The sequence below is a fragment of the Tenrec ecaudatus genome, chromosome 2 (genome assembly GCF_050624435.1).
Source record: "Tenrec ecaudatus isolate mTenEca1 chromosome 2, mTenEca1.hap1, whole genome shotgun sequence".
NCBI lineage: Eukaryota > Metazoa > Chordata > Mammalia > Afrosoricida > Tenrecidae > Tenrec > Tenrec ecaudatus.
Window position 1 is genome coordinate 59090885 of NC_134531.1, and position 16947 is coordinate 59107831.

General features: G+C 43.4%; 1 protein-coding gene and 2 pseudogenes across 1 annotated transcript in view; 1 reads left to right on the forward strand and 2 right to left on the reverse strand.

Moving 5' to 3' along the window:
* Positions 1 to 2613: 2613 nt before the first annotated feature.
* LOC142439993 (non-histone chromosomal protein HMG-14 pseudogene) lies at positions 2614 to 5298 on the reverse strand (annotated as a pseudogene).
* Positions 5299 to 10603: 5305 nt separating this feature from the next.
* Positions 10604 to 11011, reverse strand: LOC142440804 (uncharacterized; annotated as a pseudogene).
* Positions 11012 to 12622: 1611 nt separating this feature from the next.
* IPO11 (importin 11) overlaps positions 12623 to 16947 on the forward strand; it is a 212939-nt gene continuing 208614 nt past the window's right edge. Inside the window, exon 1 of the mRNA XM_075541076.1 lies at positions 12623 to 12783. The gene's annotated coding sequence lies outside the window, so the exon portion shown is untranslated. The remainder of the gene's footprint in view (positions 12784 to 16947) is intronic.

Genomic DNA, 16947 nt, shown 5'->3' on the forward strand with positions numbered 1-16947 from the left:
ATGATTCCTTCAGGACCCATGGTGTGAGTGGTGATACTGGAAGTGTGGAGGGAAGGTGGGTTGGAAAGAGGGAACCGATTACAAGGATCTACATATAACCTCTTCCCTGTGGGACAGACAATAGAAAAGTGGGTGAAGGGAGACGTTGGACAGGGCAAGGTATGACAAAATAATATATATTTTTAAATAGACATAGATATAGTATAATTTTTATAAGAGAAAGCTTTTTAAAAATAAATAATTGTATTGGGGCTCATACAACTCTTATCACAATCCATACATAAATCAATTGAGTAAAGCACCCTTATACATTCGTTGCCCTCGTCTATTCTCAAAATTTGCCTTCCGCTTGGGTTCCTGGAATGAGCTCATTTTGACAAAATAATAATTTTTAAATTATCAAGGGTTCATGAGGGAGGGGTGAGCGGGGAGGAGGGGGAAAGAATGAGGAGCTGATGCCACGGGCTTAGTTGGAGAGCAAATGTTTTTAGAATGATGAGGGCAATGAATGAACAAATACGCTTTACACAATTGATGTGTGTGTGGATTGTGATAAGAGTTGTATGAGCCCCTAATAAAATGATAAAAAAAGATCCCAGATGCTATATCTTTTAATATCCAGTCACCATCAGCTTTCTTCATCACATTTGCTTATGCACCCATCTTGTCTTCAACGTTTGTGCTGGGAAGGTGGGCATCACAAAATGCCAGGTTATTAGAATGAAGTGTTCTTGCTTTGGGGGAGTACTTGAGTAGAGACCCAGTGTCCATCTGCTACCTTAATGCTTAACATTTAAATGTATGTACATATACCTGTATCCCGATTGTTATATATTATTGTTTTTACATATGTGCCTACCTAAATTTATGCCTCTATAAATGTCTTTTACCTCCTAGTTCTTTCCTCTATTTCCTTTTACTTTCCTTCTTTTCCACAAAATTCAATCCTCGAGCTGCAGTATTGAAAGACTCTATGGGAAAATATTGAGCCAGGAAGGAAACATCAAAAGAAGATGGAATAAATACACAGTCACTTACCAAAAAGAGCTGGTAGACGTTCACACATTTTAAGAGACAGGATATAATTAAGAACTGCTGGTGCTGAAGGAAGAGGTCCAAGCTGCACTGAAGGCATCAGCCAAAAACAAGACTCCAGGAATTGATGGAATACCAATGGAAAATCTCAACAAGCTGATGAAGCATTGGAAGCATTCGTTCACCCAAGCCAAGATATTTGGAAGACAGCTACCTAGCCAATAGGCTGGAAAAAGTCCATATTTGTATCCATTCCAAAGAAAGTTGACTCAACAGAATTTGGAAATTCAAATAAAATCAGTAACATCACATGCAACTACAATTTTGTTAAAGATCATTCTACAGTGTTTGCAGTAGGACATCAATAGGAAGCTGCTGGAAGTTCAGGCCAGATTCAGAAGAAGATGTGGAACAAGGTATATCATTGCTCGTGTCATATGATTCTTGGCTGAAAGGAGAGAATATTAGAACGATTTTTAGCTAAAGTGTTTTGAGAATGATGATGGCAACAAATGCACAAGTGGGCTTGACACAATGGATGGATGTATGGATTGTGAAAAGAGTTATATATATGAGCCCCAATAAAATGATTTTTTTAAAGAGAGATGTTTACTTACGTTTTATTGACTGTGCAAAGGCATTCAACTGTGTGCAGCACAACAGACTACGGATAGCCCTAAGAAGAATGGGACTTCCAGAATAATTCATTGTGCTCCTGTGGAACCTGTCCATGGATCAAGAGGCAGCTGCAGGAACACAACAAGGGAATGCTGCGTGGTTTATAACAGGAAAGGGATGCGGTGGGGTGTGTCCTCTCACCATATGTTTTCAAGGTGTACGCTGAACAAATAATCTGAGACGCTGAACTATGTAAAGAAGAACTTGGCATCCAGGTTGGAAGAAAGCTTATTTAAAGCTTGTGATATGCAGATGATGACAGCTTGCCTGCTGAAAGCGAGGAGGACTCGAAGCATTTGCTGACGAAGTCCAAGGATTACAACGCAATGTAATGAAAGTCATAATCTTACACCTGGTAACATCGTGCTACATGGAGAGAAATGTAAAGTTAAGGCTTTCCCATTGTACTAGGCAATTCTACTGTTGCCGAAGACATCCTTAAAGTGTTAAAAAGCAAGGGTGTCACTTTGAGGACCAAAGCGAGCCTGACCTAAGCCATGTGACAGGTGCATGATGAATAAGGAACTGATATATCTGAATTGTGATGTTGGTAAACAATATTGAAAGGAATGTGGACTGCTGAAAGAACAAACAATCCTGTCTTGGAAGAAGTACTGGATACTCCTTTGGAGGGAGGATGAAGAGGCTCTATTTCATTTACTTTAAAAGTGTTATCAGGAGAGACCACTTGCTGGGCAAGGACATCATGTTTGATAAAGTAGAAGGTCTTGGCAAAAGAGGAGGACAGTCCAGGAGAGGACGGACACAGTGGCTGCAACAATGGGTTCTCACGTGACAGTTGTGAGGGTGGCAGAGGACCAGGCAGTGCTTTGTTTTGTACTTAGGGCCACTGAGTGAGAACCGATTTAAGGCAGCTAACAATAAAAACAGCTCCTGATTCTACTCTTCATAATGTTTCCAGGAGCTAACTCCGCAGAAGCCAATTGCCCGTTTTGTGAACTTGTCTTTGTTTTTCGTAGTTTGAGGTTCACTGAAGCCTGGCCACCGGGTGACCCTCCTGGTGTTTGAAACACTGGCAACACAGCTTTCAGCCTCACGGTGGCATGGTGAAAACTGACAGATGCGGACGTTTCCATGGAATGTGTAAACCCTGGAGTTTGAAAACCCAAAGCGAAGACCATGCTCAGCATTTCTCCAGTTGAAAAGAACTGAAAGGAAAAAAATCCAAGGTCTGATTTGAAATATAGAAGGATTCTACGAGCAAGATATCGATGCAGGAAACGTTGAAAGCAGATAGAAGGAATACACAGAGTCACTGTAGGACAAAGAAGTGATCAACCTCAACCATCACAAGGGGTCACATAGGATCACATATGGTACTGGCGAAGAACTTCAAGCATTCATGAAAAGGCCCTGGGAATGAATGGAATGGGGATTCACCAAACTGATGCAGTGCTGGAAGGACTCACTAGTGTACTCAAAACGCTTTGTAAGATAACTTACTGGATAACTATCGGGAAGAGATCCTGTAGCTGTGCCCACTCTAAAGTAAGGTGGCTCCACAGAATGTGGGAATTATTGAACAATATCATTACTATCACATGCAATTACATTTTGCTCAAGATGAGTAATGGATGCAGTAATACACTGGCAGGGATTTTCTGGGAAGTTAGGCAGTATTCAGAAGATACGGAATGAGGGATATCACTACTAACGCCAAATGGCGCTTGGCTGAAAGCAGAGAATACCAGAAGGTTTCTTTGTATTTTATTGAAAATGCATCTGACAGGGCAATTATTACAAACTAGGATAACATTGTGAAGAAAGAATTCCAGATCACTGTATTGGCTAAATACTAACTACTAACTCTTACCAACAGCGCCACCACTGGGCTATTCAGCAGCACCAAACCAAGCTAAACTCCCTGCCATTTCATGACTTTGTAGGACAAGATAAGAACTGCCCCTGTGTGTTTTTGAGACTGCAATTCTTGACTGGAGTAGAAAGTTCCGTCTTTCTCCCTGCGGAGCAGCTGGTGGTTTGGAACAGTGGACTTTGAGGTTAGCAGTCCAATGCTACGCCGCTACACCAGCAGGGCTCCTCAATCAGCTGCCCACGACCTCCGAAAGTGTTGAAGAACAAAGCTGTCACCTGGGGAACTAAAGTGCAACTCCTCTGTGTGCTAAAGCCGGACAACAAGGAGGTGGTTGTTAAGTGCAGTTGAGTGGGATCTACCTTAGAGACAGAAACGAACCACTGTCCTGAGCCGTTCTCACTGAAGTTGTGTCATGCCGGAACCCATTGTTGCAGCCACTGTTATCTATCGCATCAAGGGCCTTCCTTTGTTCCATTGACCCGCTGCCCGATGCCCTTTCTGTGCACTGGCCTCTCGAGAATGCGTCCAAAGGACATGAGAAGAAGTCTCATCATATTTATTTCTGTGGAGCACTCTGGCTGTACTTCCTTTTTTTTTTCTTTTGTAACTGGCATTTTATTGGTTGTTTTGCGATCAGTACAGAGACATTATGAACAATTTGTACACAATCCTTAACGCATGTACCAAAATCCTAAAATGGCATGTAGACAAAATTTGTTTCTAAATTCCAGTGACTTTCCAGCTTTAAATTTAGAGGCAAATTTTAAAAAAGAGATAGCTCAAGTACCATTATCTTCAAATGCTGGTAAATTTACATCTTAAATCCCACTAATTCACAATTCAATGTCACACACTACACACTCAAATGTTCAATCCTTCACAGCACGTAACAAAGTGATCAGGAACACTGGACTACCACGACCAAAGCTGTTACAGAATGCACACTTCTGACCAGAGCCATGATGGCAGAATGGTTTCAGACACAGTTCTATTAAGAGAACAAATGTGGAAACAAAGTTTTAAATGTTCAAGTCATACAAATGCATGACAGTGACTCCAAATTGCCATTAAGAATGTTTTGTATTAGGGATACAAAAACTTCCCCCCTTCCCATGGAATGTTATGTTGACACCCAAGACAGTCAGATCTTCCCACAATTTAACATCCCACTATTTTCTGGTTGTACTAAAAAATAAGCAACCAGTAAATGATTTCACATCTTTAAAAAAGCATTTACACTAAAAAAAAATGGGATGAATTGGGATTTCCTTCTTAAAAATGTTTCTAGAGCTACTAAAAAACTTGCATTTACAAAATAGTTGATAAAAGTATTCCTCTGGATTGTACAAGAAGGGAGGCAACAGGGCCCACTGATGAGACATGACAAACAGTAATCAGACTGGGCTTCCTTTTCTCCTGCTTCATCAGAGGCTGCGCTCTCCTCGTTTCCGTTTCTCCGTTTTCAGCAGGTGAATCTTCTTTAGCTTCTTGGTCAGCTACTCCAGCCTGTCTTCCCTTTGCTCCTCTCTTCCCTTTGGCTTGCACTTTTTTGTCCGAAGATTTATCCTTTCCTGGTGCCTTTTTGGGCTTCGTCTCCACTTTTGCCGGCGCAGGTTTCGCTGACAATCTCGCCGATCTCCTCTCGGGCTCCTCCTTCACCGCCCCTTCGGCCGAGCTGACCTTCCTCTTGGGCATCGTGGCTGTGGGCAGGGCGCTTGCAGGACGCCTTAGGACCGCGGGGCACCGAGAGCCTTCTCGACGCTGGATTGCTGGCGCTGGCGCTGCCGCTCTGCCCGCCGCTGCCCGCGCTGCTAGGACCCGCGGCGGGGGCGGTGGGAGAACCGGATGGAACCGGATTGGGAGCCCGCCCCTCCCCCCCTCCCCCGGGTGTACTTCCTTTGAGACGCACCTGCTTGTTCTTCTGGAAGCCTATGGTACTTTCAATATTTTTTTTGCCTGCATTATAAATCAAATGCATCAGTTCTTCTCCTGTCTTCCTTAAGCGTCCTCCACATTCCTTAAGCCTGTGAGGTGAGTGAAAATGCCATGGCGTGGGTCAGGAGCACATTAGTCCTCAAAGTGACACGCTTGCTCTTTAACACTTTAACCAGGTCTTCTGCAGGAGCTTATTTGCCTAATGCAATACATTTTAAGATTACTGCTTCTTCCATGAGTACTAATGGTGGATCCAAGTCAAAGAAAATCCTTGACAGCTGCAATGTTTTCTTGCAATGTAGGCCTTATCATTACCATGCTGAAATCCTAATATTAGCACTTACTGTTTTTGCTGTTGTTGGTTTCCATTCAGAGTGGCTTTATAAGCCCATAAAACACAATATTGCCCACCTCTTCACTACTACTAGTGGTGTGAGTGTATGCATATTATTTAATTTCTTAAGTCTTCTGCAAAAAAAAAAAATTCAGGCCAGATTCAGAAGAGGATGTGGAATATCATTGCTGGTATCAGATAGATCTTGGCTGAAAGCAGAGAATTCCAGAAAGAGATATAGTCTTGCTTTATGGACGATGCAATGACATTCGACTATGTGGATCACATCAGACTGTGGATAACTTTGAGAAAAATGGGAATTCCAGAACACTTTATTGTGCTCATTGGGAACTTGTACATAGATCAAGAGGCAGTTGTGCTTACAGACAAGGGCACACTGCATCGTTTAAAATCGGGAGGGGTGTGCATCGGGGTTGTGTCCTCTCACCATACTAGTTCAATCTACATGCTGAGCAAATAATCAGAGAAGCTGGCTTGTGTGAAGAAGAGTGTGGCATTAGGACTGGAAAAAGGCTTCTTAACAACCTTGCTTGCTGAAAGTGAGGAGTTGTTGAAACACTTGCTGTTGAAGATCAGTATGAATGACAAGTCAATTTAAGGAAGATCCAAATCCTCCCACGTGGACCAATAGTAACATCATGATAAATGGAAAAAAGTTGGAAGTTGTCAGGGATTTTATCTTATTTGGATCCACAATTAATGCTCATGGAAGCAGCAGTCAAGAGATCAAAAGATGAAATGCATTAGGTAAATCTGCTGTACAATATCTCTTAAGAGTACTGAAGAGCAAGGATGTTATTTTGAGGATTACAGAGAGCCTGGCCCAAGCCATGGTATTGCCCATTACATCGTATGTATGTCAAAGTTGAAGACCAGAGAAGAATCGATGCATTGGAATTGAGGTGTTGGAAAGGAAAAGGACAAACTGATCTGTATTGGAAAAGGTAAGGCCAGAGCATTCCTTAGAGGCCAGGATGGCAAGTTTTCATTTTACATACTTTGGATGTAAAGTTAGGAGAGACCAGTTCCTATAGAGCAGTGGTTCTCCACCTTCCTAATGGCTTCCTAGTGGTTCTCAACCTTTAATACAGTTCCTCATGTTGTGGTGCCCCCCCGCCCCAACCATACAATTATTTTCTTAGCTACTTCATAACTGTAATTTTGCTACTGTTTTTTATTATCTTATTTTTTTAATTTTGCTACTGTTATGAACCAGGCAACCCCTGTAAAAGGGTTGTTGATCCCCAAAGGGGTCGCGACCCACAGGTTGAGAACTGCTGCTGTAGAAGGACATCGTGATTGGAAAAGTGGAGGGGAGGTGAAAAAGAGGAAGGCCTTTAAGGAGATGGTTGACACAGTGACTTCATCAATGGGCTCAGGCATAGAAACAATTATGAGGATGGCGCTGGACTGTGAAGTGTTTCATTATGTTTTATGCAGGGTCACAATGTGTCAGAGCTGACTCAGTGGCACCTACCAACAACAACAACACGGACGGCCAAAAGAACAAACAGATCTGTCTTGGAAGAAGTACGACCAGAATTCTCCTTAGGAGAAGGATAGTGAGACTTCTCTCATGTTCTTTTGACATGTCAGCGAGAGAGGCTGGTCCAGGAAAAGAACATTATGCTAGGTAGTGGAGAAGGACAGCGAAACAGAGGAAGACTCCAACCAGATGGACTGACACAGCGGCTACAACAATGTGCTCAGACATTTGAACAATTGTGAGGATGGCACAGGACCAGGCACCGTTTTTGTTCTAATGTGCATAGGATTGCTATGAGTCAGAACTGACTTGATGGTACCTATAACAACAACAACAACAACAACCAGCAACATATGCGTGGGAAAGTTGTACACTGACTAAGGAAGACTGAAGAAGAAGCAATGCATTTGAATTATGGTAATGGTGAAAAATACTCTAAGTACTTTGGACTGCCAAAAGAACAAACAAATCTTTCTTGGAAGAAGTCCAGTCAGAATACTCCTTTGACAGTAGGATGGCAAGACTTTGTCTCACTTACTTTGGAAATATTGTCAGGAGAGACCAGTTCCTGGAAAAGGACATTCTACTTGATCAAGTAGTGAAACAGAGGAAGAAGACATTGAATGAGATGAATTGCCGTAGTGGCTGCAACAATGGGCTCAAACTGAACCCTTGAGAGGAGATCACAGGACCAGGTAGTGTTTAGTTCTGTGGTGCATCGGATAGCTAGGAGTGGAACTGACTTGAAGACACTGAACCACAAGGAAAACTTCTGTGTTAGTCTCTTTTCTGTGAAACAGGCAGAAAACAGACACATATCTCACGTTGTTGTTTTGAAGATTCAAAGAGAGGACTCATGTACAGATTATAGAACTTCCTCTAAACCAAAACCAAAGTCAACCGCCTAACAGTTGATTCTCATTCATAGTGACCCAGAGAGTTTCTGAAACTGTAAATTTTCCCCGACTATATTTAGCAGAGGATTTTATTTTTCCTTTCACATATTATTAAAAAATCTCCAATTTGTTTGGCGCCTAACTCACCTGTCATACAATTCAATTGTTCAATCATACAGATGGGCTTTGGGTCCCCACTTTGCACTCCCCCTCATTCACAATGATATGATTTTTTTTTTTTTGTTCTTTGATGCCTGATACCTGATCCCACTAACACCTCGTGGTCACACAGGCTGGTGTGCTTATTCCATTTGGACTTTGTTGATTCTGAGCTAGTTGGCCGCTTGTTTATCTTCAAGCCTTTAAGACCCCAGATGCCGGGCACCATCAGCTTTCTTTTTTTGATGGGGGGGGGAATACTCTACAATCGATTGTAAAGCATTTTCTTCTTCCTTGTGCTCATGGAGTAGAAAACCTGGTCTTTCTCCTCAGTTGTGACCGTTCCTGGGGAGAAAGATGAGTCTGTTTTCTACAGTAAATATTTACACTCTCAGAAAAACATATATAGGTTCCATATGAACTGGAATAATCTCAACAGCACTGGGTTGTTGGGGTTGTCATTAGCATTATTACCTTTATGAACACTTAGTTATTTTTAATGACAAGTTGATAAGAACTTGTTGGTCACTTATCTATTAATAGAGGAAAGTGGGGCTGGATTGCCTTTTTAAGTCTTTCTGTCCTTGCTCTCTCTCTGGACTTGACTCACTAACAACATAGGTTCAAGTCCTTATAGCTATTGGGAGGGTTGATCCATAGGATTATTTTATTAACTTTGTCCTGTTGTGACAGACAAATGAAAGACAACAGTTCAGAAGTTAATTAATAATCTAGAATCAACTAGATGTCATTGAATTTTCTTTCTTTTTAAAAATCATTTTATTGGGGGCTAGTACAACTCTTATCACAATCCATACATACATGGATTGTGTCAAGCACATCTGTTGCCATCATCATTCTAAAACCCTTTTCTTTCTTGGTATCAGCTCAATTTTCCCCTCTCTTCCCGCCCCTTGGTATCAGCTCAATTTTCCCCTCTCTTCCCGACCCCTCTCCCTCACGAATCCTTGATAATTTATAAATTATTATTTTGTCATGTCTTACACGGTCCAACATCTCCAACATCTCCCTTCACCCACTTTTCTGTGTCTGTAGATCCTTTTGATCGGTTCCCCCTTTCTACTCCACCTTCCCTTTACCCTCCTGGTATGGCTACTCCATTATTGGTCCTGAGGAGTTTTTCTATTCCAGGTTCCCTGTGTTTCCAGTTCTTATCTGTACCAGTGTACATTCTCTGGTCTAGCCAGATTTGTAAGGTAGAATTGGGATCATGATAATGGGGGGAGAAAGCATTAAAGAACAAGATGAAAGTTGTATATTTCATTGTTGCTACACTGCACCCTAACTGGCTTGTTTCTTCCCTGCCATCCTTCAGTAAGGGGATGTCCAGTTGCCTACAGATGGGCTTTGGGTCCCCACTTTGCACTCCCCCTCATTCACAATGATATGATTTTTTTTTGTTCTTTGATGCCTGATACCTGATCCCACTAACACCTCGTGATCACACAGGCTGGTGTGCTTCTTCCATTTGGACTTTGTTGCTTTTGAGCTAGATGGCCGCTTGTTTATCTTCAAGCCTTTAAGACCCCAGATGCTATATCTTTTGATAGCCGTGTTCCATCAGCTTTCTTTTTTTTGGGGGGGGGGGGGTAAATTGTAATTTTTGTATTGGAAAACAAATATACAACTTGGAATGGATTTGAGGCAAATTGTGCCATAAGCAGATTTTCTTTAAGTGGCTAAACAAAGTTTAAAAAGAAATAACCATAAAAGAAAAGGTTTCTGGTACAGGACCTGATGTACAAAAAAATAGTGTATGAGTACCTGGATAATACACCCATTTTGCAATAGTGCAATTTTAAGTACATATTGTTGACTGTCCTTAGTCCACGCAAAGTTACAGCTCCACACTTCAACAACCACATACTGACGGTTCCTAAAGAAAACTGAAAAAAAGGCCTAAACAGATGTTCCCTCGTTTGACCAACTCCATCTAAGTTTAGATGTGCAGAAGGGCTTAGATATATCCAGACTAAGCCACATGCAACATGTGACTTGATCAGTTTTCTAAAATAAGGTTTCAGGACAAGGACAGTAAGATAAGGGTAGAGAACATGGAGGAATGAAGTCCCAATTACTATACATGCATATTCTTTTGACTGTTGGGGGAAACCTTTTACAGATAAGTTACAAAGAAAAGGCAAATAAACAATTTTGTACAAGAAATTTAACACATTCTGTACAATGTCTTCACTTTGCTGTCATTGTACAAACTCTTCATAGTTTACTTGAGCATCACCATCAATATCTGCTTCCCTGATCCTTTCATCAACCTCCTCGTCTGTTCACTTCTCTCCGAGGTTTGTCCTCACGGGACGCAGTTCTGCTGCACGGAACGCTTCTCTAATTTCTTCTTCACTGTCTGTGTCCTTCATTTTTCTTGCCGTCATTGTCAGAAATTCCGGGAAGTCAATTGTGCCATCACCATCAGCATCTACTGCATTAATAATGTTTTGTAATTCTGCTTCTGTGGGATTCTGCCCAACAGACCTCATGATGGTTCCCAATTCCTTTGTAGTGATAGTTCCGTCACCATCCTTGTCAAATAGTGAAAAAGCTTCCTTGAATTCTGCAATCTGCTCCTCAGTCTGTTGGTCTGCCATGCATTCACACAACCACTCAGCTCGCTAGCTCCACTCGGACTCCCATCTGCTTTCTTCACCACATTTGCTTATGCATCCACTTTGTTTTCAGAGATTGTGTCGGAGGTGAGCATCATGGAATGCCAGTTTAATAGAACAAAGTGTTCTTGCATTGGAGGCCCAATGTCCATCTGCTACCTTCATACTAAGCCTATCAATATAAGCACATAGATCTATTTCCCCATCCTTATATAAATATATTTACATATGTACATGCCTGTATTTAGACCTCTTTAAGTGTCCTTTGCCTCCTAGTTCTTTCTTCAATTTCCTTTTACTTTCTTCTTCTTCTTTTTTTTTTTTTTTTGGTGGTGGTGGTGGTGGTGGTGGTGGTTTTACTTTCTTCTTGTCCCACTATCATGTTCAGCCTTCATTTGGGTTTCAGTAATTCCTCTCTGTTACATTGCCCTTGACTAAGCCCTACCAGGCCTCCTATACACTCCTTGCCACAGATTTTGGATCACTGTTCCTTGTCCCTGGGTTTGTTAACACCCAGTTCCTTTCTCCTGCCTCCCCCTCTCCCATACCCCCCAGGAATCACAGATTCCCCTTGTTTTCTCCTCCAGATTGTTTATCCTGCCTGTCTTATCTAGATAGACCTGCAGAGATAACAATATGCACAAAACACAAGACAGACCAAAACAAAACAAAAGCAAATAAAACAACAAAAATCTAATGACAAAGAAAAGCTTGTAAATAGTTCAAGGTCTGTTTGTTGACCTTAAGGAGTGTTTTCCAGTAGAGTCTGATAAGGTGTCACACCCTGACCCCAAAGTCTATTTTTCGTATTCCCTGGGGACTTCCTTGCTCTGCTCCCCTGGCTTGTTCTGTTGCGTGTCCTTACTGTTTTGCCTTGCTGTGGTGGGGTCAGATGGGGTGCAATTCCCACACTGTGTGTCCAGTGTTGTCCCCCACAGTGAGGGTTGTCATGTCTCATAGTGGGGCCGGCCATATGGTCCTCTCTGTGCATTGGCTGCTTCGTGCTGGGATATCCTCCTCTAGGTCTGCTGGGCAAGGATGTGCTCCACTCCCTCTTCCTCCCCCTTCATTTGCTCCGTGTGCTCTGATCAGACATGTCTCCCTCCCTGAGCTGTAGCTTCAGTGTGGTTCTCTGAAGTAAATTCTTCTTGGGGGAGGGGCTGTTCCTTTTAATGTAACAGAATTACCTTATAGGCTTTGCAGCTGTAGCTGTTCAATAGGTTCGAACCAGTGAGCATCAGAGTTCTTAACTATTGCATCAACCATTTCCCATGTAAATACCAAACCCACTGCTGTTGAATGGATGTAAGTAGACAAGAGAAGAAGACGTCATTCTGGTTCAAAGCCAAGACAATAGGTTTTTGTATGGGGCTATGCGGGCCTATGGTTTCTATGGTTACGGATGGAGCTGGTATAAGCGCCCGCCTCCACGTACCGCGCAAGCGCACAGAGCTATTTTTTTTTTTAAGAACCGGGGCGCCTTTGGTTTCGAAGAGGAAGCCCCTCCTTCCTCTTCCTGCTGTCCGCCTATCGCCGTCCGTCTCTGCTCTTTCCGCGCGCGCAGCTACCGGTGACGTAGATTTTGCGCGTCCGCGTCGCTCGGAGCTGCGACGCTGAACATGGCGCGTTCCTAGAAGCGGCGTTCGGCATCAGTAGGCGGCGGCGTGTGACTGAACGCGTGCGGCGCGGGACCAACGGACGCCGCTTCGTGTCGGGGAGCGGGAGCGGGGCGGCCGGGCCGTTCCGGACCGAATCACAAGGTGAGGCCCCGGCTCCAAAGACCCAGCGCACGCGAGCGGAAGGGGCGAGCGGGTCGGGCAGGGGCGAGCGGAGCGTGAGCCGAGGGAGGAACGCGGGGCCACGGGGCGATGAGGGGGAGCAGGGGCGGGCGGCCTGCACGTTTGCCTCTCGGCTTCACTGCGGGCGCACCTGGCAGCTGGGCGCGCCCCGCGTGAGCCCAGGCGCGAGAAGCATGGCGGCGAAGGCATCGGGGGGCGGGGAGGCAGGGGCTATGGGCCGGGATGGGAGCGGAGGGGCCCCGTTTTGGCTGCATTTGCAGGCCGGGGAGGGTGGGGGTGCGTTTGCCCTTGGGAGATAGGTAGTGCAAATTATGAGCGAGCGTCGCTATGTAGTATCAAACCACTGTAGATTATTTTTGCACATGCGACACTAACGTGATTAACAATACCGTGAAAGCTGCCAATATTCTTACCTTTAATGAAAGAATAAAGGGAATTGCATATTTCCACACTGGAGCTTTATGCCCAGGCATGGCCGCCAATGCTCAAGCCCAGCCCAGGGACGCCCTGCAGTCTTACATTGTGAGGGTATTTGATATTCCAAATACGTTTGAGGTCTATTGCGTGTATAATTTTTCTCAGTTCTTTTAGGCATTGGTTATGGGTGTGGGACTTTGCTTTATCTTGAAGTGATTGGACTACATTGTTAGGATCGGTAAATTGCCTGCTGGTGCTAAGGTGCCACACGGTAATTTTCCCTACTCCATTTTAGACGAGTGTGCTTCTAGTGCATCAGCCCAAACCAAAATCATTTTGGGCGAGGCCATCCGGACTTAACAGTGACCCTATAGGACAGAGTAAAACTGTCTCCTATGGTTTCCAAGGCAGTAAATGTTTAAGCACAGTGATTCTTCCTCTCCAGGGGGCTGCTGGTGGGTTGGAACTGCAGGTCTTTTGATTAGCAGTTGAGAGGGTTAACCACTGTGCACCAGGCCTCTTCTCTACGTTGGTAGTGCTCTTGAAATTTGATTCTTAGGCATCCGTAGTTTGCTAAAATGTTGTTGTTTTTGGGTAGGGAGTCTCCATTTTCACATCTCATACTGCTCAGTACAGAGGCTTCAGGTTCAAGCGCATCGTGTCCATTGCATCAGCTGTTTCTGACATCTGCCTTCACTCAGGAAGATTTCTCTGAAAATTTCATCACCCACTTGTAGAATCCCACCCCCCAGAACTTAGCACCCTGAGTAGTACAGCCAGTTTAATTGTCGTGCTTTGTGGCCATGTATGAGAGTAGTGGCCTGGGGCCTGTGTCAGCCCTAGTCACCCTTCCGAAAACAGAAGAACATTCTCATCCATAAACATTGTGAGTGGAGTTTGTTACAACAAATGAGTACAATAATTTTAGTTGATCCTTGGACAACATGGGCTTTATCTGTGTGAGCCTGCTGACATGTTGCTTTTTTTCTGTTTTAAAGCTGCTTTTGGGAGGGGCGCGGGGAGGGAGGGGAAAATGAGGAGCTGATGCCAGGGACTTCCCTGGAGAGCAAATGTTTGAGAATGATGAGGGCAATTAATGCACAAATGTGCTTTACACAATTGATGTATGTATGGATTGTGATAAGAGTTGCATGAGCTCCTAATAAAACGATAAAAAAAGCTGCTGTGAGTGTAAACGTTGCCAGTGTCTTTTTCCTTTTGAATGTTGTGGGACCATAATCATGTCTACCTGACTGTCTTGGTTTAGGTTTTTCAGGGTCAACTGTAGTATAAAAATGTTTCAATTTCTGTGACACTGAATGCATTTGCAATCAGGACCAAACCAGAATGCAGACTAATCCTTAGAGGCTTGTCGCAGTTGACATATACTGAAGATTTTTGCAGAAATAAATATGTATTTCCAGAGATAAAAATATTCATATTTTGGAAGAATTAATTTGTTCGAGAGTGTGAATATACATGTGCACTTGTGTGTGCGCGCGCGTGTGTGCATGTGTTACAATATCAGGTTCCTAATAGACAAGTCACAGTTAAAAACTTCATAGAACTTGAGCTGGATCATTGTTTATAACTGTACTCTTCAGAATGTGGTCTATAGAGCCACTGGGGAGCCTGGTAGAAAAGCACAATCTCAGACTTATGTAGTCAGAATCTGTATTCTAACAAGATTTCCAGGTAATGCTAATGGACATTGGGTGAATAAGAAGACCTGGTGGTGTGGTGGGTTATTGCATTTGCCTTTTAAACACATGGTTAATGGTTCAAACCCATGAGTGACTCTGAAGAGGAAAGCCGAGACTGCTCCTGAAACTATTCCCTTTTTTTAAATGATACACGTTTTTAGAAACCCACAGGAAAGGTTCTTTTCTGCCCTGTAGGGTCGCTGAGAGTTGGAATCAACTTGATCACTGAGTGGGTGAGCACAAATGGCTTGGGTGAGTAAAAGTTGAAGGTTGAGGTCATGCCGAAGCCTGTATAAAAATTATAGCATTATTTTAATTTGAAGTGATCTTAGGCTAATTATCAATTTTGAGTCACGAAACATAGCATTTATCAGAAACGCTAAGTGCCTTGCATAAGGTCACACATAATTGGAGTGTATGACCCAGGCCCTGACTCACTCCAGTGCTTTTCTCTGGTCACTGTTAGGATATATTAAAAGTGATCTAAAGTGTTCAGGAATGATGGCTACTGACAGATTTATTGAGCACTAGAGGGGCATTGCAACAAGCCTGTGTTGTTAGTTGCAGCTCTTATTTTCCGGGTGACTTAATGCTCTTTGCTCTTTACTAAAAAATACACACAGGAGTACAATATATTGGATTGGAATTTAATGCTTTCTGTTCTCTTAAACCTGCAAACATGGCTTCCTCTACCTGTCTCATGATTGTATTCCAGGCTTCCTTTTTGTTGTCCGTGACAGTTTTCTAATAACCTTTTCAGTTTCACCTGACACTGTTGTTAGGTGCCATTGGCTCAGCTCTACATCACAGCCACAGAACAAAACGCTGCCCAGTCCGACGCCATCCTCACAGGTGTTCTTAATGTTAAATTAAGCCCATTGCTACAGCCACCGTGTCAGTTCATCTTATTGAAGGCTTTCCTCTTTTTCACTGCCTCCTTAGCGGCTGTCCTTCTCCAGGGACTGGTCCCCCTGTAACATGCCCAAAGTACAGGAGATGAGATCTTGCCATCATTGCCTCTAAGGAGCATTCTGGCTGTACTTCTTCCAAGACAGATTTGTTTGTTCTTCTGGTCATCCATGGGGCTTCCAGTACTCTTGGCCAGCACCATCATTGAAGTGCACCTGTCCTTCTCTCTTCCTTACTCTGTCCAACTTTCACATGAAGATAGGTAATGGAAAATCCTATAGCTTGAGTCAGGTGCCCCTTAGTTCTCAAAAAAACAGCCTTGCTTTTCAGTACTCTAAACAGGTCTTGTGCAGCTGATTTATCCAATACAACGTGTTTCTTGAGCGCGACTGCTGCTCCATGAACATTCTAGATCCAAGCAAGATGATGTCCTGGAAAACTGCATTTTTTCTCCATTTATCGTGATACTCCCTACTGGTCCAGTTGTGAGGATTTTGGTCTTTACATTGAGTTGTAATCCATACTGAGGCTGCAATCCTTGATCCTTATCAGCAAGTGCTTCAAGTCCCCCTCGCTTTCGGCAACGTTGTGTCATCTGCACTAGTCAGGGTTTAAGTGGTTGGCTTTGGTGGCACAGTGCTTGGCCAACAGCTCAGTGGTGGGAAGATGTGGCTGGCTGCTTCCATAACGATGATAGCCTTAGAAACCCGGAGGGACAATTCTGCTCTGCTCTACAGGGTCTCTTGAGTTAGGACCCTCCATGACAATATAGTTGCGCTTTGGTTTAAGCCTCATGTTAAAGACCTCTTCCCTTCCTAGATTCCTGTTCAGGTTCCTTTGTAATTACAATAAATCTTTCATAAGCCAGACGTGGTCAGAGAAGGAAAACTCCGAATATTCCCCATTAGAGCAATAGAAAAAAGGTGAGACTGCACCCCAGCAAAGACAGAAGAGGTGTGTTGTGAGACCTGGAAATTCCAGTCAGCCTTTGTGAGTGCCACCGCTCATATAATTCTCTTAGACATCATGAAACAGTGTCGTCTTCATTTTACCCACTGCCCTATTATCCGTACTTCAGTATATTAGTCTGCCAGGT